A 23603-nucleotide genomic window follows, 5' to 3' on the forward strand; every position below is an offset into this window, starting at 1 on the left:
GCCCAGGAGGTGGAGGTTGCAGTGAGCCAAGATGGTGCCAGCCCGGGCAACAGAGCAAAGCCCAGTCAGGGAAAAAAAAAAAAAAAAAAAAAAAGAAGCAGCTACCAAGCACACACAGGAATTAACAAAAGTGTTTTCAGGTCATCAATCGTCAATATGTTCCTTATGTATCTGTTGCTATACTACCAAAACTGGGCAAATATTACAAAGGATGTTTTGAATTTCTGATGTTTTATGTTAATGGAAATACTGTCTCATGGAAACTATATAATAACGCAGAAAATGCAAGTTCTGAGACCTCAGGAGACCCCAGTAAATTGAACAATCCTGTGGGACTCAGACAGATATCCTACTTCATCTTCTCTGAAATCTTTTTTTTTTTTTTTGAGACAGAGTCTCACTCTGTCGCCCAGCCTGGAGTGCAGCGGAGTGATCTCGGCTCACTGCAAACTCCGCCTACCGGGTTCACGCCCTTCTCCTGCCTCAGCCTCCGGAATAGCTGGGACTACAGGTGCCCACCACCACACCAGGCTAATTTTTTGTATTTTTAGTAGAGACCAGGTTTCGCCGTGTTAGCCAGGATGGTTTCGATCTCCTAACCTCGTGATCCGCCCGCCTTGGCCTCCCAAAGTACTGGGATGACAGACTTGAGCCACCGCGCCCGGCTGAAATCTTTACTATTGTTTCATACGGTGCTAAATTAAGGAAGTGAGGCGCGTCTGCTTCCAGGAGTTTCCAGTTGTATGGTCTGGGTTTGGTTCTCACCGAGGCTCAGGTCTACCCAAAGTCACCACATTAAACATTTTGGTCAGACTTTTAAAAACTTCACAGTATTTTAATATTCATCTCTGGGGATGCCCCAAACAAACAAGCAAATGCAACTTTTTTTTTTTTTGAGACGGAGTCTTGCTCTGTCGCCCAGGCTGGCGTGCGGTGGCGCTATCTCTGCTCACTGCAATCTCCATCTCCCGGGTTCACGCCATTCCGAGTAGCTGTGACTACAGGTGCCCGCCACCACACCCGGCTAATTTTTTTTGTATTTTTAGGAGAGGTGGGGTGTCACCATATTCGCCAGGATGGTCTCGATCTCCTGACCTCGTGATCTGCCTGCCTCGGCCTCCCAAAGTGCTGGGATTACAGGCGTGAGCCACCGCGCCCAGCCGCAAATGCAACTTTTTAAGGATCAATGAATGAACTTCTTTCAGGTGAAGTGTTTTAATACCAACTCAGTTTCAAGTTGATTTTTAACATTCTCCTTCGCAGGCCCTCCCACCTCCGTCATTGAGAGGCAATTTCCCAAGGCAGGACCTTGCCACGTGGCCCACTGTATGTTTCCTAGCTACTGGACAGCTGGCTCTATAGACTCTTCCGTGTACATAAATTCAGTCATTCTTTTCTCGAAACATAGAGTAAACCTCTGGTTTGAAAGAGAGACTCAAGCCTTGGACACACAAATATCCTGCAATCTACAAGTCAAACGGGAGTGGAAGCTTTCATTTCTTAGAGGCTAGAACCGGGAATAACAGTACCCCCAGCAGACTGACCATGAAGGGTTCTGTCTGTGTGTGCACAACGTCCCAGGCCTGAAATGTGTGCAGCAAGGCTGTCCTCAAGGGGCTCTTGTGCACATTGCCCTCTACCCATGGTCCCCACAGCGGGACCAGCTCCACAAACAGGGAAGGATGGAAAGGACACCCAGAGCCAGCCTGGCCCTGGGACCTCCCCTCCTGGCTTTCACGGCTCCTCAGATTGGGTCAGTCACACCGAAAGGACTTTCTGGAAGGAGCGCACCAGAATTTCTGTTCTGGGAAGATGGCGGAAGGCAGAGCTGAGTTCATTGCTTATGGAGGGGAGAGAATAGCCCCTGCACAGAGCCTCCATCGCGGCTGCCAGGGGAAGTGGAGAGGCTAGGATCTCACTGAGAATTTCAAGATTGGTTTAAGGAGGGCCTTTCGATGCAGGGGCTTGCTTGGGACTGGGGGAGATCATGATACAGTAGTTTCAGGTTGGTGGAAACAGCTAGGTGAGGGGTTTGAAATGTCTTAGGTGTGAAATGTCTGTTGATGCTTCTATTGAATAAAGCTCGCCTATTAAAGAGTTGATGGGCCTCTTGGGAAATTCCTGTAATAAACAATGAAGTTATTTGCCTGGGCAAGAGGCTCTTGGAATAGTAAAGTTATTGTACCAAAGACAATGGGAGAAAAAAAGTCATGTTAATGCAGACAATAAACTTGGGGGTGGAAGGGGATAGTTTCTGCCTCAGTCTGACTAGTCATTAGGCCTAAAGACCTGAGGGCTAGGACACATGTCAAGTATCTTTCAATACAATTTTTTTTTTTTTTTTTTGAGACGGAGTCTGGCCCTGTCGTCCAGGCTGGAGTGCAGTGGCGCGATCTCGGCTCACTGCAGGCTCCGCCTCCCGGGATTCACGCCATTCTCCTGCCTCAGCCTCCCGAGTAGCTGGGACTACAGGCGCCCGCCACCACGCCCGGCTAATTTTTTGTATTTTTAGTAGAGACGGGGTTTCACTGTGTTAGCCAGGATGGTCTCGATCTCCTGACCTCGTGATCCACCCGCCTCGGCCTCCCAAAGTTCTGGGATTACAGGCGTGAGCCACCGCGCCCGGCCTCAATACATTTAAAAAGTTAAAAATTCAGGAAATGGACCCATGACAATGTTGGGGTTCTGCTAAACAGGACCGGGAGCATGGAGGAGGGGTGCATTAAAAAACAAGCCTTGAGCCAGTCTGGGTGGCTCACACCTGTAATCCCAGTGCTTTGGGAGGGCGAGGCAGGCAGATCACAAGGTCAGGAGATCGAAACCATCCTGGCTAACACGGTGAAACCCCATCTCTACTTAAAAAAGACAACAAATTAGCTGGGCGTAGTGGCGGGCGCCTGTAATCCCTGCCACTTGGGAGGCTGAGGCAGGAGAATCGCTTGAACCCAGGAGGCGGAGGTTGCGCTGAGCTAAGATCACATCACTACACTCCAGCCTGGGCGACAGAGCGAGACTCGGTCTCAAAAAACAAACAAAAAAACAAGCCTTACCTGTTTTAGAATCTCACCTATCACTGACAAGCCTTAGCTCCAATCCCATCACACTATAATTCACACTGCAGAGGACCTAGGTAATCCAGCTATGGGTGAATCATAATGGTAGTAGGTGCCATTTATGAAACAATGACTATATGCCAGGCACATGTGATCATCACAGGGGGACATTATTGAGGACACCAAGGTTCAAAGAGGCTTGGTAACTTGTCTGAGGTGATGAAACCAAGAAAAGTGGCCATTCTGGGACTCAAACCTGCTCCCTTTGGCTCCAAAGCTGTTTGTTCCCAGACTGGTCAGGGTGAGCCTCCTCATTTTACTGAAGATGTTCAAGGCTTCTCAACAGCTGCCATTTTCCACTGCAGCTGGTGTTAATCTTACATGGCCCTGGCCACCAAATAAACTTATTTTACTCTGAGAAGTCATTTGCTACTGTTTCTATTGTGTAAAATTTTCTCATAGGAAACATTGAAAAGATACCTCATAGGAGTGTGTGAAAAGTAAGTGACAGATGCTGTAAGTCCATAGGAAATGGCATGAGCACAGCTGTCTTAGACTGTTCAGGCTGCTACAGCTGAATTCCACAGACTGGGTTGCTTATGAACAATAGAAATTTATTTCTCTGGCTGGGCGTGGTGGCTCACCCCTGTAATCCCAGCACTTTGGGAGGCCAGGGTGGGCAGATCACGAGGTCAGGAGTTCAAGACCAGCCTGGCCAACATGGTAAAACCCTATCTCTACTAAAGATACAAAAAATTAGCTGGGCATGGTGGCACGAGCCTATAATCCCAGCTACTTGGGAGGCTGAAGCAGGAGAATCGCTTGAACCTGGGAGGCGGAGGTTGCAGTGATCCGAGATCGCACCATTGCACTCCAGCCTGGGTGACAGGGCAAGACTCTGTCTCAAAAAAAAAAGAAAGAAAGAAAGAAAGAAAGTTATTTTGCCACAGTTTTGGAGGCTGCAAAGTCCAAGATCAAGATGCTAGCAGATTCTGTGTCTGGTGAGGGCCAGCTTTTCTATTTGAAGATGAGGCCTTCTTGCTGTGTCTGCACGTGGTGGAAAGGACCAGCTAGCTTGCTGGGGCTTCTTCTATAAGGGAACTAATCCCATCCAGGAGGGCTCCATCCTTACGACCCAAACACTTCCCAAGGCCCCACCTGACACCATCACCTTGGGGATTCAGATTTCAACATATGGATTTTGAAGGGACACTAACATTCAGTTCATTGTAATAGACTTAGGTGCAATCTTGGCACCCAAGACTTGGCTGCTGGCAAAGAGGCTCCAGCTAGCTCTGGTCCCAGCTCAGGATACTGTCCCAGGAGGGTTTTTTTTTCTTTTTTTCTTTTTGGAGATAGGGTCTCACTCTGTCACCTAGGCTAGAGTGCAGTGGCACAATCATGGCTCACTGCAGCCTCGGCCTCCTGGGCTTAAATGATCCTCCCACCTCAGCCTCCCGAGTGTGTGGGATCCCAGGTGCATATCACCAAGCCCAGCTAATTTTTTTTTTTTTTTTTTTTTGAGAAAGAGTCTCACCTGTTGCCCAGGCTGGAGTGCAGTGGCGCAATCTTGGCTCACTGAAACCTCCACCTCCCAGGTTCAAGTGATTCTCCTGCCTCAGCCTCCCAAGTAGCTGGGATTACAGGCATGTGCCACCATGTGCACCTAATTTTTGTATTTTTAGTAGAGATGGGGTTTCACCATGTTGGCCAGGTTGGTCTCAAACTCCTGACCTCAAGTGATCCTCCTGCCTTGGCCTCCCAATGTGCTGGGATTACAAGTGTGAGCCACCACACCCAGCCCTGGGATGGTTTTTGACAGCAGAAACCCACCAGCAAAGGAGAAAAAACTCTGCCTCCTCAGAGGCTGCAGGGAAGCCACGGCTGAGGTACTTGTGTGATTAAGTTTTGAGCCCATTTCCAGCTGACCCACTGGGGTGGAGATGGGTATAGAATGAAGACGCCTGCGAGGCCTGTCTGAGGGGAGACCTGGGAAGGCCAGGTCCTGGGAAGGCCAACAACCAGGAACACCCTGGGTGGCTCTCATGACAGAGACAGCCTTCAGAGCAATCAATCATTCTCCATTGGAGGTTCAGACCAACCTGGCTCCCACTGGAGGCCCTACTCTCTACACCATGTAACCCTGGGCTAGTGGCTTAACCTCTCTGAGACTCAATTCCTCATCTCTAAAGCAGGGTGACCGCAGCTGCCTTGCAGAGTGGCTGTGAGGCTTAGCTATGACTCATGATGTCTGTAAAGCTCTGGCAAAGTGCCAGACACATAGTAGGCACTCAGTAGGTGACAGCTTCAATTAGGATGATTAAGTATCACTAATGTGAAGAGCATCTGACAGCCCTCCCTGTAGGCACGTTGTTCCCTGCAAGCCAGCACTTCCTGTTCCCCAACTCATAGGGTGGCCAGGACCTAAGGAACCAGATCCTCTAAGGACAAACTGGAACATCTAGTCTTCCTCTTGACCCTCCCTGACCTTGTCCCTTGCCAGTGGGGAGCCCCCTCCACCAGGCCCTTCCCAGCCTCCAACACCTGCTCAACGCAGCCCTGACCCACAGGAGCGGCCTTGAGGCTGGGGGGCATGACCCACCAGGTGGAGGCATGAAACGGAGGGCTGTCATGGGCCCACCCCAGGTGCAAGCCTGGAAGGCCCTGGACCTCTGGGAGTCCTCTCAAGTCATGGAAGGTGAGAGAAGCCTCTGCTCCTGTGGTCAGCAGTGGGCCAGGTGGCAGATCGCTGACGGTAATGGGGACGCAACTCAGTAGCGAAGCCCAACCTGGTTAGAGAGAGATGAACACCCCCTCCTGGGGCCTTGCCTGGAGCCCTCTGTGAGGGGGTCAGCAAATCAGGCAGAACCTTGGGTCCTCAGCCCTCCCCATCCTGCCTCTGTAATGCAGAAAGTGGGCTTTATTATAAATGCTTTCCTTTTCTTCTACCACTGGTGGGAAAGGCGGGGAAGGAGAGAGCCTTGCTCTAGTGGCAGCACTAGCTGGGAGAGAATGAGGGAGGGAGGAAGGCTGCATCCCCACAAACGCCCCTCCTTGTGCTTTGCTATTCAGCAGACGGGGAAAGCTCGACACCGTTAGAATAGTGCAATCCTGGCTGGGCCTGGTGGCTCACACCTGTAATCTCAGCACTTTGGGAGGCCAAGGCAGGTGGATCACCTGAGGTCAGGAGTTTGAGACCAGCCTGGCCAACACAGTGAAACCCCATCTCTACCAAAAATACAAAAATTAGCCTGGCATGGTGGCACGCACCTGTAGTCCCAGCTACTTGGGAGGCTGAGGCAGGAGAATGATTTGAACGGAGGAGGTGGAAATTACAGTGAGCTGAGATCATGCCACTGCACTCCAGCTGGGGGGACTGAGCGAGACTCCTTTTCAAAAAATAAATAAATAGATAAATAAATAAATAAAAGAATAGTGCAATCCTACCAATAAACACACAACCATGCCAACATGTTCTCCCCACCAAGATTCTTGGTTATAAGCCAAAGAAACTAATGCTGGATACTTTGGACAGAAAGGAGATTTGTGGGCCAGGCACGGTGGCTCACGCCTGTAATCCCAGGACTTTGGGAGGCCGAGGTGGGTGGATCACTTAAGGTGAGGAGTTCGAGACCATCCTGGCCAAAATGACAAAACCCCATCTCTACTAAAAATACAAAAAAACTATCCAGTGTGGTGGCGGGCACCTGTAACCCCAGTTACTCAGGAGGGAGGCTGAGGCAGGAGAATCACTTGAACCCAGGAAGTGGAGGTTGCAGTAAGCTGAGATTGTGCATGAGATTCCGTCTCAACAACAACAACAATAACAACAACAAAAACAGATTTGTGAAGAGGATTTGGGGAAGCCTTAAGATTCTCCAGGTGACCTGGAGAACAAGAGAGATCCGGTGAGCTCACTCCTGCAGCCGACCTCCCGCAACCCCTCATGCTGTGCCCAGAATGCATACAGGTTTTCCCATTGTTAGCCTCTGATTCAAGGTCTGGGCAGCCTCCGTCAGATGCCACACAAGGGAGGCTGGGAAAGTGAGTGTCTTGCATTTGTGCTTCAAGTCAGTGCATCCCCTAAACATAGGAAATGGGTTCAGGTGACAAATGTCCCAAGATGTCAACAGTGGTTATTGCTGGGTGGTTGTCTTCTATGGTGTTTTAAAAAAAGTATTATTTAGAAGTTCAAATATACACAAATGTAGACACAATATTAAAATAGATACCATCTCTAGCTTCGTTATCAGCTCACGGGCAATTGTGATATTGTGAAATATATATTTGGGCCTTCTCTCACCAGGCATCCTCGTGGAAGTGACATCGTGTTGGCCTGCATGGCCATCCCTGATGCACTGCCGTGATGCCCAGGGAAGACAGGGCGACCTGGAAGTCCAACTACTTCCTTAAGATCATCCAGCTTTTGGATAATTATCCAAAATGTTTAATCATGGGAGCAGACACTGTGGGCTCCAAGCAGACACAGTAGATCCACCTGTCCCTCCAAGGGAAGGCCGTGGTGCCAATGGGCAGGAACACCATGATGCGCAAGGCCACCCAAGGACAACTGGAAAACAGCCCAGCTCTGGAGAAACTGTTGCCTCCTCTGCAGGGGAATGTGGGCTTTGCGTTCACCAAGGAGGACCTCACTGAGGTCAGGGATCTGCTGCTGGCCAATAACGTGCCAGCTGCCACCCATGCGGGTGCCATTGGCCCATGTGAAGTCACTGTACCAGCCCAGAACACTGGTCTGGGGCCCGAGAAGATTTCTTTTTTCCAGGCTTTAGGCATTACCACTAAAATCTCCAGGGGCACCACTGAAATCCTGAGTGATGTGCAGCTGATCAAGACTGGAGACAGAGTGGGAGCCAGTGAAGCCACACTGCTGAACACGCCGAACATCTCTCCCTTCTCCTTTGGGCTGGTCATCCAGCAGGTGTTCAACAATGGTAGCATCTACAACCCTGAAGTGCTTGACATCACAGAAGAAACTCTGTATTCTGGCTTCCTGGAGGGTGTCCGCAGTGTTGCCAGTGTGTCTGCAAACTGGCTACCCACCTGTTGCATCAGTACCCCATTCTATCATCAGTGGGTACAAAGGATGCCTGGCTCTATCTGTGGAGACTGATTACACCTTCCCGCCTGCCGAAAAGATCAAGACCTTCTTGGCTGATCCATCTGCCTTTGTGGCTGCTGCCCCTGTGGCCACTACCGCCATGGCTGCTCCCGCTGCTGCGGCAGCCCCAACTAAGTTTGAAAACGAGGAGTCGGAGGAGTTGGATGAGGATATGGGATTTGGTCTCTTTGACTAACCACCAAAAAGCAACCAACTCAGCCAGCTTTATTTGCAAAATAAGCAAATAAAGGCTTACATTTTTTTTTAAAAAGTATGCATATATTTGGTCTTCATCCGGTTTCCTGGCATACAACTCCTAAAATCCTAGAATCTCTAAAGTGACATGCCATTTTCTGTATACGAATGAGTTGACTGTTGGCTGGCCACCCCCAGCAGCTTGCTGGTCACTGGAAAGACCAGGGAAGGATCAGAGGGTTGGGACTTTCAGTCCCACCCCCGCCTAACCTCCAGGGAAGGGAGAGGGGCTGAAGGTCAAGTTGATCACCAATGGCCACGGTTTAATCAATCATGCCTACGTAATGACGCTTCCATACAAGCCAAAAAGATGGGGTTCAGGGAGCCTCCAAGCAGCTGAACACATGGAGGTTTCTGGAGGGTGATGTGCCCGGGGAGGGCATGGAATCTCCGTGCCCCATTCCACATGCCTGGCCCTGCGCATCTCTTTATCTGCATCCTTTGTAATATCCTTTATCATAAACCGATAATATAAGTAAAGTGTTTATCCGAGTTCTGTGAGCCACTCTAGCAAATTAATTGAACTCAAGGAGAGGGTCTTGGGAACCCAGATTTAAAGCTGTCAGTCAGAAGCACAAGCAAAACAACCTGGGGCTCGCGATTGGCGTCTGAAGTCTTGTGGGAGTAAGCCTCCAATCCGCGGGATCTGAGGCTGTTTCCTAGGTGGACAGTGTCAGAATTGAGCTGAATTCTGCTGCTTGCTCGGTGTATGGGGAGATACCCCCACACATCTGGTCACTGAAGTATCTGTGTTGTTTAGTAAGAAAATAGGGGCAGCACTTTGGTTTGTTTTTTTCCTGTATCCTCAGAGCAATTTTATTTCATTTATACTTTTATCCATCTCCCTCTCCCCATTTCAAAGTAATACAGGAGTTAAGAAGAAATTACTTAGGCAGATAGTGAGGGTAGGGAAGTCCTCGGTAAATTTTCCTTTTAATGAAAAGCAGCCCCAACTTATTTTCCTTTCTAACAAAGAGCAGCCTATAAAATCTAGCTGCAGGGACATAGATGCCAGCAATTGTGCCAATCATGTTCAAGATGGCGGCTCCTTCTTCTCTTCTCTTTATCCGCCAGGCGTACAGTAAGGAGCAGACAACATGGCGCTGGTCAACGGGAGAGTTCATTTACATAATAAGATTAGGGCAGGGCGTCCAGCATTCCCGGTGCTATGTAAATGTCATACTTGATTGAACCAATCTGTGAGCCCTATGTAAATCAGACACCATCTCCTCAAACCTGCCTTTAAAATGTGGCACATCTGCTGCCCGCTGGCCTTTTCCACTGGGAGACCTTTCTCTCTCGTAGAGTACTGTTTCTCTTTCTCTTCTCTTCTGCTTATTAAACCTCCACTCCTAAACTCCTCGTGTGTGTCCGTGTCCTAAATTTTCCTGGCACAAGACAAAGAACCCCAGGGTATGTACCTTAGACAACACAGCTGCTTCAAAAGTAAGCAGCAGTCGTCATATCATGTAAAGTCATCCCTATTTTAGTACTTATCCCTAAAACAGGAGGACTATGCTTTAAAAATATAACCTTTACCCCTTTCCTCACTTTCCCTCCCCCCACCTTCTTTAAAAAACAAAAATAAAACTATAACTTAATACTACAATCACACTTTAAAAAACTAACAATAGGCCAGGCACCTTGGCTCCTGCCTGTAATCTCAGAACTTTGGGAGGCCAAGGTGGGAGGACTGCTTGAGCCCAGGAGTTTGAGACCAGCCTGGATAACATAGTGAGACCTCGTTTCTATGAAAACTAAACAAAATTAGCTGAGTGTCATGGCACATGCCTTTAGTCCCAGAGGCTGAGGTGAGAGCATCCCTTGAGCCCAGGAGGTCAAGGCTGCAGTGAGCTGAGATCGCGCCACTGCACTCCAGCCTGGGCAACAGAGCCAGACCCTCAAAGCAAAACAAAGCAGGGAGATTTACTCTCTTTTTAATGTTTTCCTCTATTACTTTATCAGAAAAAAAAATAAGGCTATTAACATTTAAAATTTGTTCTCAAAAACATTAGTCCACAGGTGAGCATGCCCCAAATACCCAGAGGAAAAAGGCCAGTCGGGCACACAGCCTAACCCAGTGGAGATGGGTAAGCCCCTGCAGCAAGGGGTGAGGATGGCCTCAGAGCCAGGACAGTGATGGGGTGGGTGAGGCCTGGGCCTCCTGTCCAGCTCCCCTCTGAGGAGCTTTGCCTGTCTGTCTTCTCTGCAGGAGCCTTCCTCCGTGTGTCTTGCCAATGGCAAGAGGCGAGGGAACTCAGCGGGGAGCCAAGCTGCTCATGGGTGACAGGCCCCGAACCAGAGACAGGCCCTCAGCCAATCTCCGCCTCCCTCCCTCCCTTCCTCCCTCCCTCTCTCTCTTTGTCTCTCTCTGACACGCACACGCTCCCAGGGAGAGGACTCTGGTCTAATTATATCCTGGGAAGTGGGGCATGTTTCATGGCATGTTTAACTCCTGAGAGCCTTGTGCTAAAACCCTGCCTGGATGGGTCTAGACAGCTCAAGGCAATGACTTGAAAGGGGGCCATTCTTGTAAGCTGGAGAGACAGCCCAGGGAGTGCCCACCTCACACGAGAGCTTGGTCAGTTGCCTGCAATGGTCAGGAGGTGATGAGGCTGCAGGGTGAGGGAGGCCCTGCAGGCAGCAGCCCACACAGAGGCAGGGCCTGTGGCATCACAGAACCCCAGACTCCGCACACTGGCCAGGCCTTTGTTCACACAGCAGGCGCCAAGGAAGAGCTCTGTGCCTCTGTGGGGCTGGCATCAATGCCTGTCTCCTTTTTCCTGAGGTTCCACAGTGCAAACCACCTGTGCCCACCTGGCTCATGGGATTGCAATGATGAAGGTGGAGAAAGCGGGGCCTTTGGATGGTCCCTCCATGACCTCTGCCAGGGCTGGGGCCTCACAAAGGGACGAAGTGAACAAAAGTCAGGAGGGCCTTTGCAGAGCATCCGTTCCACCGTGAGGAACGGCCAGCGGCCACCTGACCCAGCCCAGGCCTTCTGCAGATGGCAGCAACTCCAGGGGGGTCAGTGACTGCCCCACTAAGGCAGTTGCTTGGAGCACTGACGCAGATCCAGAGAGCCAACCCCCCACCCTGAACTCTCACTAAGGTTAGGATAGGCTTTCCATCGGGAGAAGGCTGCAAGGTGACCCGCCTGGAGCCCCTCAAGAACACAGGGCTTCTCCAGTCACGGGGCAGGGGGCAGGGCAGGGCTACAGAAGGCTATGGACGCTGGACTTGACCACTGGGCAGCAGGAGCCACATGAACTTCTTGAGCAGGGGTGTCTGCAGGACCAAAGTCCAGCAGTGATACTTAAGAGAACTTAGGATGTAGAGAGCTGGGAGGAAGCCCAGGCTGGAAGCAGCTGCAGCTGCCCAGGAGTGAGAAAATGCAGATCTGGAGAGAGGTCAGGGGAATGAATCAGGTTCAAGATGCACTGTGAGGAGCAAACTGCAGAGACTCCAGCTGACTCCACGGACGTCAGTTGAGCTGCTGACTCAGGCCCATGCTTGTGTCTGGGAGCAGGAAACTGACTCTGGCTAGTTTAAGCAGCAGGGAATTTAATGGAAGTCCACAGTGGGGAGAGCTCACAGAATGGACAATAGACAGGGGGAAACCAGGCTTGGGAAAATCAGGAAGTGAGGGCTCTGGGGACGGAAGCCAGTCAGCCAGTCTCAGCCAGGACCCCGGGGCCGCAGCCACTCCTGCCGCACCTGCTTTTATAAAGGACCTCTTACCACCAGTGTCCTCATCTCACTCACTCAGGAGCCAAAGCCCTAGGCAGGAACGACCATTTGGCCAGGGGACACCACATTCCTGTCCCAGGTTGGGGCTGGCTGGGAAGGATGTGACCCCTTTGGCCCTCCTTGAGGGAAGCGGGCATAAGGCGATCTCCTCCAAGGAGGTCAGGGTGCTCTTAGGATGGGGCACTGGACGCCCCCAAAATACAGCCAGCCTCCACCTGGCCTTGTCACCATTCCACTGGTTCCCCAACTTGCTGAGCCCTTTTCCCACCCTCTTCCTCTCCTGAAACTGCTCCCCAGGGCTTCTCCCCCATTTGTGCTGCATCCAATGCCGCTGCAGACGGCAGCTGGGTGTGTTGGCCTCCAAGCTTCCAGGGCTCTTGAGGAAGGTCCTGGCTCTGTAGGCCCCTCCCTCCTTCAGTTTACCCCTCATACTGCCCCAGAACAAGCTTCCCATCTCCCTCAGCATGAAGCCTGATGTCCTTCCAGGGTGCCCGGGCCTTTCATGCATCTGCCACGCCTGCTTGCCACAGTCTTTCCCACAGCAGGCACAACCTTACTTTTGGGGTGCTTCTGCCTGAAAGTCCTCTGAACCCCATCCACCAGCCATCTTGTCCCGCTGGGGCTGGCCAACCCCTCCTCAGGCTGCAGGTCCCCTCTCTCCCTCCTCAGGTTTCTGAGTGCTCCTTCTCCTTGATCCCACCACGTCTGTACATATCTCAACCGATGCATTTATTCCCCCCAGAAATATCACATTTTGTGACATTTGCTTGCAATCCTTTTTCCCTTTTAATGGCCACTCCTGGTTCCAGTCCTCTCCCCTCCCATTTTTGCAGGTAGCACTTTTCCTGAATTTGGTGTGTCGCTTTCCAATCCATTCCAGCTTCTTTTACACACCTATGCCTCCACAACCAGTTCCCGGTGCAGCCTTTGGCAGTGTTGGTTTTCGTCCCATTGACAAGAGTCATCGGGCTCCAGGCGCCATTCCAGGCCTTCGCTTTTCCTGCTCAGCACCCTCCAGGCGATCCGCAGGCTGTGCAGTGGCCACTCTTCTGTCAGCCATGTGGCATTTCTCCTCAAAGGACAGAACCTGTGTCTTTTCTGCTCTGTGTTCCCAATTAGGTGCTCGAGAAATATTTTTGAATGAATATTTGCACGACTCAAGACTCATTTTCAGTATTTCTATTGGAAATGTCACATCCCTGCCCAATTACCTGGCTTCCTTCCCACCTTCCGTCTCCCTCATCGCCTGCCTTTTTTTGAGTTCTAGGTTTTATGTTTATTTTTGTTTTATTTTTTGAGTTAGGGTCTCACTCTGTCACCCAGGCTGGAGTGCAGTGGTGCAATCTCGGCTCGCTGCAGCCTCAACCTCCTGGGCTCAAGCCATCCTCCCACCTCAGCCTCTTGAGTAGCTGGCACTACAGGCATGCACCACCACATCTGGCTAATTTTTTTTTTTTTTTTTTTTTTTTTTGAGATGGAGTCTCACTCTGTCGCCAGGCTGGAGTGCAGTGGCGCAATCTCGGCTCACTGCAACCTCCGCCTCCCAGGTTCAAGCAATTCTCCTGCCTCAGCCTCTCGAGTAGCTGGGACTACAGGCATGCACCACCACAGCCAGCCAATTTTTGTATTTTTAGTAGAGATGGGGTTTCACCATGTTGGCCAGGATGGTCTCGATCCCCTGACCTTGTAATCCGCCTGCCTCAGCCTCCCAAAGTGCTGGGATTACAGGCGTGAGCCACTGCACCCGGCCATATCTGGCTAATTTTTAAAATTTTTTGTAGAGATGAATGTCTCACTATGTTGCCCAGGCTGGTCTTGAACTCCTGGACTCAAGCAATCCTCTCACCTTGGTCTCCCAAATTGCTGGGATTACAGATGTGAGCCACTGCACCCAGCCTGTGTTCTAGGTTATAGATCTACCCTCTCTTTCACCCTTCACTGCAGCTCTCTCCTCCTCATCCAACATCTTCAGTCATGCTGATCTTTTGGAGAACATTTGAACATAAATTTGAAAAATATAAAATGAGGCCAGGCATGGTGGCTCACACCTGTAATCCCAGCACTTTGGGAAGCCGAGGCGGGTGGATTACCTGAGGTCAGGAGTTTGAGACCAGCCTGACCAACATGGAGAAACCCTGTCTCTACTAAAAATACAAAATTAGCCTGGCACAGTGGTGCATGCCTGTAATCCCAGCTACTTGGGAGGCTGAGGCAGGAGAATCACTTGAACCCGGGAGGTGGAGGTTGCGGCGAGCCGAGATCGTGCGATTGCACTCCAGCCTGGGCAACAAGAGTGAAACTCCACCTCAAAAAAAAAATATATATATATATACACGTATATATATATGTGTGTGTGTGTGTATATATATTATACATATATGTATATGTATATATGTATATATACACACACATGTATATGTATATATACGTATATATACACACATGTATATGTATATATACGTATATATACACACACATGTATATGTATATATACGTATATATACACACACATATATATACATATATATGTATATATGTAATGAAATGACCATAAATGACCCACCTCTGCCAGTAGGAATAAATCAAATGGCCAAGTCGCAGGTAATGAAGTGATTACTAGGTATCACTGCGTACATTTTTATATGTCACATTATAATATAAGTAGTTTCCATATTATAAAAGTTATTTAAGCATAAGTCTTAATGGCTGCATAACAGCCAAGTGAATTTAGTAATTTATCTGATCACTTCTCTATTAGATATTTTATTTCCACTTCCTTTTTTTGGTATTAGAGATAAGGTTGATTATAGATTAGAGATAGGTATTAGATATAGGTATTAGAGATAATGTTGATTATAGAGCATCTTATGTATTTAAGGTTATAGCTTGTTTTTTTTGAGATGGAATCTCGCTCTGTCACCTTGGCTGGAGTGCAGTGGCACAATCTCGGCTCACTTCAACCTCCCCCTCCCGGGTTCAAGCGATTCTCCTGCTTCAGCCTCCCTAGTAGCTGGGATTACAGGCGTCTACTACCACACCTGGCTAATTTTTGTATTTTTAGTAGAAACAGGGTTTCACCAGATTGGCCAGGCTGGTCTCCAACTCCTGACCTCAGGTAATCCACCTGCCTCAGCCTCCTAAAGTGCTGGGATTACAGGCATGAACCACCATGCCCAGCCACAAGTTATAGCTTTAGAATGGAGTTTTATGAGAGCACTTACTGGGCCAAAGGGCATGAGGTTGCCAAGTTTCCTTACACACATTGAGAAATCGGTTCACTTTACACAAGCAAGCGAGTCTCCCTTCTCCCAGCAGTGGCTTAGTGAGGACACATGTTCTACAACAGCACTTTCTGTAACCCTGGATGCTATAGATTTTTAAAGTCAGCTAATCTGATAGATAGAAAATATATCTTAAGTGTGTATTTATTTGATTATATATTTTTGTTTATTTTTGTTGTTGTTGTTGTTTTTGAGACAGAATCTCGCTCTGTTGCCCAGGCTGGAGTGCAGTGGCACAATCTCGGCTCACTGCAAGCTCCGCCTCCTGTGTTCAGGTGATTCTCCTGCCTCAGCCTCCTGAGTAGCTGGGATTACAGGCGCCCGCCACCACACCCAGCTAATTTTTGTATTTTTAGTAGAGATGGAGTTTCACCAGGTTGGCCAGCCTGGTCTCAAATTCCTGGCTTCATGTGATCCACCTGCCTCCACCTCCCAAAGTGCTGAGATTACAGGTGTGAGCCACCGCGCCCAACTTGATTATATTTTTTTCAATAGTTTCATAATCAATTGTGGTTTTTTTATGTGTGATTTCTCTACTCATTCTTTACATATCTTGGAGTAATATTATTTTTCTTTAGAATTTAATCATGTAGTAAGAATTTCAACTCTTTGTCATCTTGTCTATCAATATCTTTTACCAGATTTTCTTTTCTTTTCTTTCTTTTATTTTCCCCCAAGACAGAGTCTTGTTCTTGTTGCCGAGGCTGGAGTGCAGTGGTGAAGTCACGGCTCACTGTAGCCTCAACCTCCCAGGTTCAAGTGATCCTTCCACCTCAGTCTCCTGAGTAGTTGGGGCTACAGGCATGTGCCACCACGGCCGGATAATTTTTTAAATTTTTCGTAGAGATGGGATCTCACCATGTTGCCTAGGCTGGTCTTGAACTCCCAGGTCCAAGCGATTCTCCCACCTCAGCCTCCCAAAGTGCTGGAATTACAGGTATGAGCTACTGTGCTTGGCCCAGAGTCTTTTAATTTTTTTTTTTTGAGATGGAGTCTCACTCTATTGCCCAGGCTGCAGTGCAGTGGCACGATCTTGGCTCACTGCAACCTACACCTCCCGGGTTCAAGAGATTCTCCTGCCTCAGCCTCCCGAGTAGCTGGAATTACAGGTGCCTGCCACCACGCCCAGTTAATTTTTTGTATTTTTAGTAGGGACGGGTTTCACCATGTTGGCCAGGCTGGCCTCAAACTCCTGACCTCAAGTGATCCTCCCGCCTCTGCCTCCAAAGTGCTGGGATTATAGGCATGAGCCACTGCGCCCGGCCGAGTCTTTTAATTTTTAACAACTTTATGCTGGGCTTGGTGGCTCTGTAATCCCAGCACTTTGGGAAGCTGAGGTGGGAGGATCACTTGAGGTCAGGAGTTCCAGGCTACAGTGAGCTATGATCATGCCACTGCACTCCAGCCTGGACAACAGAGCGAAAGCCTGTCTCTAAATAAATAAATAAATAAATAAATAAATAAATAAACCTTTATAATCACAATATCTGACTTAATTGAAACATTTAGTCATAATAGTACATCTCAGACATCTCATGCTATTTTCCAAGCAGAAGATATTTTGTTCCATATAGTTTACACTACTCCTGTGTTATTCCTGAGAGATTTTATTGTTTACACTTTAATGCAATGCAGAGGCCAGAGGCCTCTGCTTACAGGTCAGTTCCCCTCACTGCCATAGGGAATAGTCTTTTCTTAGCTCAATGCGGCTCAGAGTGTTTTATAATCAAATCTACCAATCTTTTCAAATCTATCAATCTTTTCTTATATAATTAGAAAGTCGTCTTGTCTCTAGTGACTGCATTGCTTATTTTCCTTCATTTGTCTTTAGATTTTATAGTGGGTTTTTTTTGTTTTGTTTTTTTTTTTTAGACTCACTTTTTTGAGTCTCACTCAGTTGCCCAGGCTGTAGTGCAGTGGCACTATCTCAGCTTACGCAACCTCCACCTCCCAGGTTCAAGCGATTTTCGTGCCTCAGCCTTCTGAGTAGCTGGGATTACAGGCACCCGCCACCATGCCTGGCTAATTTTTGTATTTTTATTAGAGACTAGGTTTTACCACGTTGGCCACACTGGTCTCAAACTCCTGACCTCAAGTGATCCGCCCGCCTTGACCTCCCAAACTGCTGGGATTACAGGCATGAGCCACCGCGCCCAGCCCAGATTTTATGGTTTTTGGTTTATTTTTTTTACACCTAAGTCCAATCCATCTGGAGTTTATTCTGATGGGATGGATCTAGGAACTGTTTGGAAATTTGCAACAAGAAATATATTTATAGTCCCTGGCCCATTTTAGAGGCCATATCTTCAAGGAAATAATCCAACATAAAAGACCTGCAAAGATTTTCATAGCAACACTATTTACAATAGCAACAGTTTGGAAAGCCCGTATACCCACCATTAGGGGGAGAGTTAAGCAAACACAGACTAGGAGAAAGAAGGGTGTATATGATGCTTTTTCTTTTTCTTTTCTTTCTTTTTCTTTTTTTTAAGAGACAGAGTCTTGCTCTGTTGCCCTGGCTAGAGTGCAGTGGTATGATCATAGCTCACTGCAGCCTGGAACTCCTGGGTTCAAGTGATTCTTCCACCTCAGCCTCTTGAGTAGCTGGGACTACAGGTGCATGCCACCATGCTTGGCTACTTTTTTTTTTTTTTTTTTTTTGAGACAGAGTTTCACTCTTGTTGCCCAGGCTGGAGGGCAATGGTGCTATTTCAGCTCACTGCAACCTCCACCACCTGGGTTTAAGTGATTCTCCTGCTTCGGCCTCCCGAGAAGCTGGGATTACAGGTGCCTGCCACCACACCCGGCCAATTTTTTGTGTTTTTAGTAGAGATGGGATTTCATTAGGTTGGCCAGGCTGGTCTTGAACTCCTGACCTCAGGTGATCCACTCACCTCGGCCCCCCAAAGTGCTGGGATTACAGGTGTGAGCCACCCCTCCCGACCAACTAAATGTTTTTAAATAGAGATAGGGTCTCCTGTATTGCCCAGGCTGGTTTCAAACTCCTGGCCTGAAGTGATTTTCCCATCTTGGTCTCCCAAAGTGCTGGGATCACAGGTGGATTACAGATGTGAATATAAAATGTACGTACTCTATGCTTACACTTATATAAAATCATACAGGACTATGACCACAGAATTGGGACAAAGACACAAGTGGCAGGCTTGTAAGAAATTACTGACTGCTGCTGCAGGGCAGGTGGGTGGCTCTCTCCTTTGAGGGTGTTCAGAGAGGGAATCTGAGCTGGACGAGGTGGCATGATCCTGTAGTCCCAGCTACTTGAGAGGCCGAGGTGGGAGAATCCTTTGAGCCCAGGAGTTCAAGACCAGCCTGGGCAACATAGAGAGACTTCAACTCTTTAAAACAACAACAAACAAACAAAAACAAAGAGAATCTGGAGATGTGAGAGGTGCCCCTGGGTGAATTATTTTCCCTTTATATTTATTTGTTTGTGTGTTTGAGACAGAGTCTCATTCTGTTGCCCAGGCTGGAGGGCAGTGGTGTGATCACAGCCCACCACAGCCTCGACCTCCTGGGCTCAAATGATCCACCTGACTCAGCTTCCTGAGTAGCTAGGACTATAGGCACACTATGCTTGGCTAATTTTTGCATTTTTTTAAAAAAAGAGACGGGGTTTCACCATATTGCCCAGGCTGATCTTGAACTCCTGGGCTCAAGCAGTCGTCCCACTTCAGCTACCCAAAGTGCTGGGATTACAGGTGTGAGCCACGGCAACCAGTCCAATTTCCCCTTTTATTTAAATTCTATTAATATCAGCAAAAGATTTGTTGCATTAATTCAGTAGCCTCCTGACAATTACAACAGGTATGTTTCAAGACCTTTGCTACTTTCCAAATTTGCACATAAGGAAATGTTCCTGCAGCTCCTCACTCCCTAAATCATCATGTCTTCATAGAGAGCCCCTCTGTATCTTGTCCTTATTCTTGCATCTTTTCAGCCATCACTAGTTTTGCTTTGTTTTGTTTTGTTTTGTTTTTGAGACAGAGTCTCACTCTGTCACCCCGGTTGGAGTGCAGTGGCACGATCTCGGCTCACTGCAACTTCTGCCTCCTGGGTTCCAGAGATTCTCCTGCCTCAGCCTCCCAAGTAGCTGGGATTACAGGCATGAACCACCAAGCCTGGCTAATTTTTTTGTATTTTTAGTAGAGACAGGGTTTCACCAGGTTGGTCAGGCTGGCCTTGGCCATATGACTGGCTTTGGCCAATGGGACTCTTCGGAGGCATGACACAAGATGAGCCTTGATAAGCGCTTGCACCTTACGTCTGTTCTCTCAGATCACTCCCTCCAAGCCTGGTTGCCATGCGGTAAGGAAGTCCTGGCTAGCCAGCACAGGAAGAAGGACAGAGCTCCCAGCTCAGTGCAGGCACATGAGCAATACTCGTGAAGCCAAAGAACCTCCCTGCCAACCCACAGGATCATGAGAAACAATCAAGGTTGTTTTAAGCCACTGAGTTTTTGGCTGGTTTATTACACAGCAATAGGTAACTGAAACACATGGGAATGTGGACGCAGTAGGATGCTAAGGCAGAAATTAAAATACAAAGGAAGATGTTCATCGTAATCGAGACTTTGTAAAATGCATGCCTATACCACAAACCAGGATTAGAAGCTACTTTAAAATTAAATAAAGTGCCTGCTGCTCATTGGGTTACTTTTTAAAGTATATATTTCTTTAAAAGTGCTGTAAGAAACTTCAAAAAGCCAGTCATAGCTCCTGCTGTCAAGAACTTCCAGTCGTTGGAGAAAGTAGTGCCAGGGAGCTCTTAAGAACAGTGCTGGTGACTCCCAGCCCAGAGAGGGACTGCCTGGATAGGAGAGGTTCTGGGGCTAGCTGAAGGCCAGTGCAGCTTGCAGGAGAAGCAACCTACATCTTCTTTTTATTGAAAAGTGTCTCTCCATAAGGAAGGAGCTCCACCATCAAACAGAATGAGTATGTGTGTGTGTGTGTGTGTGTGTGTGTGTGTGTGTGTGTGTGTGTGTGTGTGTGTGTGTGCGCGCGCGCGCGCGTGTGACTCTATCCTCGGGAAAGCCCCCAGTCCTGAGCCTGGTGGTTGAGACAGGACTGGGTTCTGCCTCCAGGCTCACAGGGCCTTTTTGGGACCCAGTGACAAGTCTTGAACTCTCAGCTCTTCAAGTCAGCTTCAGACCAAACCGTGCTGGGCTTGCCCTCAGCAAGTGGGTGACACTATGTGACATGCAGTGCCGGATGTTCTGCAGTTGGTTGAACTCTCGCTGGCTGAAATATACCATATGTGAGCTGCGTGTGAAATTAGGAAAATTACAGCATTGGTAAGGAAGGCATGACATCTGGGAAAGTACCCTTTTTTTTTTTTTTTTTTTTTTGAGATGAAGTGTTGCTCTTTGTTCCCCAGGCTGGAGTGCAATGACATGATCTCCGCTCAGTGCAACCTCTGCCTTCCAGGTTCAAGTGATTCTCCTTCCTCAGCCTCCTGAGTAGCTGGGATTACAGGCATGTGCTACCATGCCCAGCTAATTTTTGCATTTTTAATAGAGATGGGGTTTCACCATGTTGGCCAGACTGGTCTCGAATTCCTGACCTCACATGATCCACCTGCCTTGGCCTCTCAAAGTGCTGGGATTACAGGTGTGAGCCACCTCACCCGGCCTGGAAAGTACTTAAAAAAAAAAAAAACAAAAACTTGGCCAGGTGTAGTGGCTCACACCTGTAATCCCAGCACATTGGGATGCCGAGGCGGGCAGATCACGAGGTCAAGAGTTCGAGACCAGCCTGGCCAACGTGGTGAAACTCCAGCTCTACTAAGAATACAAAAATTAGCTGGGCATGGTGGCGTGCACCTGTAGTCCCAGCTACTTGGGAGGCTGAGGCAGGAGAATCGCTTGAACCCGGGAGGCAGAGGTTGCAGTGAGCCAGGATTGTGCCACTGCCCTCCAGCCTGGCGAGAGAGCAAGACTCCGCCTCAAAAACAAACAAACAAAAAAACCCTTAGGTAATTTGGCAAAACAAGCTACTATAAAGACATTCCATCCTTTCAATTTCTTGACTATAGTGTTCATATACATTTTATATACATTTATAAGCTCAAATGAATATGAATAATATTAATATTAAATTAATAATGAATATTAATAAAAAAACTAGGATGCCATTGATCATGCTGTGTGCGAAAGTTTGGCTGGGATTTTATGACCTATTTAGAGGCAAATTTTCTGTTAGCACTATTGCGTCTGGTTCATGAGATGAACTAATAGTTATTTCCTGGTGTTTCAGGTAGCCCTGGCTACCTGGCCCCGGCTAGTCTGCCATCCTCTCGCAGAAGCACATCATGTAATTCAGCCATTCCAGACGCAATCACTTCTGAAAAAGTGGGAGCACTGTTTCTGCCAACCCAGAGTCTTTTGTAACTGAGCCCGGGTCTCCCGCAGAGAGAGTTACGCAGGGAGATCTTGGTTCGATCTAACTTTTTAAAGGGAAGAACACTGTGTTTGCGACACTTCTGGTTCTCCTTGTGAAATGAAGTGCTGAGTCACCTCTATGAGGAATTCCTGTAATGAGCTTCCTAGATTTCCCAAGCCTCCTTTTATATTCATTTTTCCTTGATTAAGAAATGAGTGCAGGCCGGGTGTGTTGGCTAATGCCTGTAATCCTAGCACTTCGGGAGGCCAAGGAGGGAGGATCACTTGAGCTCAAGTGTTCGAAACCAGCCTGGGTCACATGGTGAAACCCCATCTCTACAAAAAATACAAAAGAATTAGCTGGGTGTGGTGGTACATGCCTGTAGTCCCAGCTACTTGGGAGGCTGATGCAGGAGAATTGTTTGAACCTGGGAGATAGAGGTTGCAGTGAGCTGAGATTGTGCCACTGCACTCCAGCCTGGGTGACAGAGCGAGACCCTGTTTCAAAAAAAAAAAAAAAAAAGTAGTAGCCTAGTCAATATCACAGAAGGTAGGGAGACATAGGTGTTAACAGCTGGGACTCCTTCAGGTTCAGCACAGGTGGCTTTGAAACAGAACCTGTCTCTTTCTCTCTCTCTCTCTCTCTTTTTTTTTTTCTTGAGACGGAGTTTCACTCTTGTTGCCCAGGCTGGAGTGCAGTGGCACGATCTCAGCTCACTGCAACCTACACCTCCCAGGTTCAAGCAATTCTCCTGCCTCAGCCTCCTGAGTAGCTGGGATCACAGGCGCGTGCCACCACGCCCAGCTAATTTTTGTATTTTTAGTAGAAATGGGGTTTCACCATATTGGCCAGGCTGGTCTCGAACTCCTGGCCTCAGGTGATCCACCCACCTCAGCTTCCCAAAGTGCTGGGATTATAGGCGTGAGCCACCGTGCCTGGCCTCTCTCTCTTTCTTTTTTCTTTTCTTTTTTTTTTTTTTTTTTTTGAGACAGAGTCTCACTCTGTCACCCAGGCTGGAGTGCAGTGGCACAATCTCTGCTCACTGCAACCTCTGCCTTCCGGGTTCAAGCGATTCTCCTGCCTCAGCCTCCTGAGTAGCTGGGATTACAGGCGCACACCACCACGCCTGGCTAATTTTTGTAATTTTGGTAGAGCCGGGGTTTCACCATGTTGGTCAGGCTGGTCTCGAACTCCTGACCTCGTGATCCACCCACCTCATGATCTGCCTGCCTCAGCCTCCCAAAGTGCTAGGATTACAGACATGAGTCACCGCGCCTGGCCTCTCTCCCTCCCTCCCTCCCTTTTCTTTTCTTTTCTTTCTTTTCTTTTCTTTTCTTTTCTTTCTTTTCTTTTCTTTTCTTTCTCTCTTTCTTTCTTTCTTTCTTCCTTCCTTTCTTTCTTTTTCTTTCTCTTTCTCTTTCTCTCTTTCTCTTTCTTTTTTCTTCTTTTTCTTTTTCTTTTTTTTTTAGATATGAGGTCTACACTATGTTGCCCAGGCTGGTCTTGAACTCTTGGGCTCAAGCAATCCTCCTGCCTGTGCCTCCCAAAATTCTGGGATTACAGGCATGAGCCACCACACCTGGTCCAGAACCTGCCCTTTCTATTTGCTAAAGGCTCCATTCATAGATGCAGGAAAGACTGCTGGCCAGGACCCTTCCCTGGGAAAAGAGGGGCCAGCTGCATACACAGTGTTGACTTTCTGCCCAAATGGTCTGCTTCAAAAGTCCACTTTGTCTCAATGGGAACT

The 23603-nt window shown here is 48.4% G+C and overlaps 1 pseudogene; it reads left to right on the forward strand.

Moving 5' to 3' along the window:
* The first annotated feature begins 7394 nt into the window (after window positions 1-7394).
* LOC101128558 (large ribosomal subunit protein uL10-like) lies at window positions 7395-8368 on the forward strand (annotated as a pseudogene).
* Window positions 8369-23603: the final 15235 nt, after the last annotated feature.

The sequence above is a fragment of the Gorilla gorilla genome, chromosome 15 (assembly GCF_029281585.2).
Source record: "Gorilla gorilla gorilla isolate KB3781 chromosome 15, NHGRI_mGorGor1-v2.1_pri, whole genome shotgun sequence".
Lineage (NCBI taxonomy): Eukaryota > Metazoa > Chordata > Mammalia > Primates > Hominidae > Gorilla > Gorilla gorilla.